Genomic DNA, 3316 nt, shown 5'->3' on the forward strand with positions numbered 1-3316 from the left:
CGAGGTTTGGTTTTAGCTGTATGGAGAGCTCATCTGAGTGTGCCCTGAGAAAGAGATATGTGCAGCTCCTATCGGGATTTGTCGGCACATTCAGGCGGTGTTGCTGGTTTAGTTTTACCCTGTCGAAATGTCTTGTTGTACTGGGATACCGAATCTGACCGGAACGTCCCAGGTGGAGGTCTATTCCTTCGTTGACCGTGAGATCTTGTGATGGGCTAAGTTGGGACACCCCTGCAGGGATTTGAACTTTCGAAAGCCGTGCCCGCGGTTATGGGCAGATGGGGATTTGTTAACGTCCGGTTGTAGAAAACCTGAAGTTAACCTTAATTAAAATGAATCAACCGCGTGTGTAACCGTGATGGTCTCTTTCCGGCGGAGTCCGGGAAGTGAACACGGTTGTTGGAGTTATGCTTGACGTAGGTAGTCTAGGATCACTTCTTGATCATACTTTTATCGACCGTGCTTTGCCTTCTCTTCTCGCTCTCATTTGCGTATGTTAGCCACCATATATGCTAGTCGCTTGCTGCAGCTCCACCTCATACCTTTACCTTACCCATAAGCTTAAATAGTCTTGATCGCGAGGGTGCGAGATTGCTGAGTCCCTGTGGCTCACAGATACTTCCAAAACCAGATTGCAGGTGCCGATGAGTCCGTGCAGATGACGCAACCAAGCTCAGGAGGAGCTCGATGAAGATCTTGTCCTTTGTGTTGTTTCGTTCTAGTTGATCAGTAGTGGAGCCCAGTTGGGATCGATCGGGGACCTTTGTCGCATTTGGGGTTCTTCTTTTATTTTGGTTCCATAGCCGGACCATGATTGTATTTGGTTGATGTAATGCTTTATTCATGTAATTGTGTGAAGTGGCGATTGTAAGCCAACTATGTATCCTTTTCCTTATTATATTACATGGGTTGTGTGAAGATTACCTCACTTGCGACATATGCCTTCAATGCGATTATGCCTCTAAGTCGTGCCTCGACACGTGAGAGATATAGTCGCATCGAGGGTGTTACACCAACTCAACTGGTTCTTCACGTCTAACAATTGGACTTCAGTATATCCTAATACCAAGTTTACTGCCATGGCCAAACCAATCCCCGACCACATGCCTTGTTTGGTCAGTATAGGATCATCGATCCCCGCGACCAAAAAATTTAGGTTAGAATCTTACTGGATGTAGCACAGAGGCTTCTTTGAGGTGGTGAATACTTCTTGGTCCAAACCAAGTTATTTGCATAATAGTGCAGCCAGGATTTGCCAGAAAATGAGAAGACTAACGTACGCCCTTAAGAAGTGAGTAAAGGCCTCTCACATCTCAAAGTGCTGATCCAAAACACTGAATGGGCCGTTATTGAGCTAGATGAAATTGAAAACCTGAGAACACTCACAACCCCAGAATCGAACTTCGGGCGAATTCTAAAAACTCACCTACTGCAGCCTCTGAACATTCAGAACCAACACTGGAGAAAAAGGATGCACTGTCAGGGTTATTCGTTTTGGAGAGGAAACTACGAAAAATTCCACCGGATGGCCATAGAGCGATACCGAAATAACTTCATCACCATGCTGAAATTACCCGATGGCACTGAAGTTGAGAACCACACAGGCAAAGAAGGGATACTGCTCAATGTGTTTAAAGAAAGATTGGGGGAATCTTCGCCTCCAAATCAGAAATTCGACCCAGGCTCTATCATTACCAAGATTGATGGACTGGAAGAACTTTATGTCCCATTCACTGAGGCGGAAATTGATGAGGTGGTTGGTGTCAGGAAATATGCAACTTGTATTACTAGGAGGCCAAAGCCACCATATATATAATGTGCATGAGGATGCCAAAAGGCAAGAATACAAAAGGCCAAAGGCCATCATCAATACAACTCTAACACCCCCCCTCAAACTCATGGTGGCTCGACAACACTGAGTTTGGAGAGGTGAAATCTATGTTGTGCTCTAGTCTGTGCCTTCGTGAAGAAGTCTGCTAGCTGTAACTCGGAAGGCACATACTGAAGAGCAACAACAAGATCCTGCACAGCAGCGCGCACATAATAAGCATCAACACCAATATGCTTGGTAAGTTCATGCTTCACAGGGTCCCGCGCAATACTGATAGCACCTGTACTGTCAGACAAGAGGGTGGTAGGTCTAGTAACAGAAACACCAAAATCCTCCAGTAGCCATCGTAACCAAGTTACCTCTGCCGTCAGAAGAGCCATAGCTCTAAACTCGGCCTCTGCACTCGGACGAGAAACTACAGTCTATTTCTTCGTCTTCCAGGCAATGAGAAAACCACCAAGAAAGACACAGTAAGCAGAAAGTGAACGGCGATCCGAAGGATCACTGGCCCACGTAGCATCTGAATAGGCCTGGAGTTGTAAAGAGCTGGAACGAGGAAAAAAGAGACGATGAGAGATCGTGCCACGAAGATATCGTAGAACACGAAGAAGGTGACTATAGTGAACTGAAGTGGGAGCGAAAACAAACTGGCTCAGAATATGGACAGGATAGGAGATATCCGGACGAGTGACAACAAGATAGACAAGACTCCCAACAAGATGACGATAACGCGTCGGATCAGACAAGAGCTCACCATCAGAAGCACGAAGGTTAACATTGAGCTCCATAGGAGTCTCAGCAGTGCGCTCGTCACTAAGAGATGCACGAGCAAGAAGATCCTAGATATAATTTTTTTGGGAAATAGAAAAGCCATCAGAGGAGGAGGAAACCTCAATCCCAAGAAAGTAACGAAGGGGACCAAGATCAGACATAAGAAACTACTCACTAAGATGGGCCTTGACAAAGGAAATGTACTCAGAATCATCGCTAGTGATGATCATGTCATCAACATATAGAAGAAGAAGAGTGCGACCACGAGCAGAAACATGGACAAACAACGCTGGATCATGAGCACTGGGCGAAAAACCAGCTGAAGTGACCATAGAGGCAAAACGCTCAAACCAAGCGCGGGGTGCTTGCTTAAGGCCATATAGAGAGCGACGAAGACGGCAAACCATGCCATCGGGAACTGAATACCCAGGTGGTGGCTGCATATAAACTTCCTCACGCAACTCACCATTAAGAAAGGCATTCTTAACATCAAGCTGAGACACAGACCAGTGGCGAACAGAGGCCACGGCGAGAAGTGTGCGGACAATGGTCATATGGGCCACAGGAGCAAAAGTCTCATCATAATCAGGACCATGCTCCTGCTGAAAGCCACGAGCCACAAGACGAGCTTTATAACGCTCAAGAGAACCATCAGAGCGAGTCTTAATCTTATAGACCCACTTACAAGTGATGGGACGAACACGGGGGGGGGGG

The 3316-nt window shown here is 46.5% G+C and overlaps 1 pseudogene; it reads right to left on the reverse strand.

Annotated features, from left to right (window-relative positions):
* Positions 1–3316, reverse strand: part of LOC123185541 (probable RNA-dependent RNA polymerase 2) — a 34378-nt pseudogene that overhangs the window by 15310 nt on the left and 15752 nt on the right.

This window comes from Triticum aestivum, chromosome 2A (assembly GCF_018294505.1).
Source record: "Triticum aestivum cultivar Chinese Spring chromosome 2A, IWGSC CS RefSeq v2.1, whole genome shotgun sequence".
Taxonomy (NCBI): Eukaryota; Viridiplantae; Streptophyta; class Magnoliopsida; order Poales; family Poaceae; genus Triticum; species Triticum aestivum.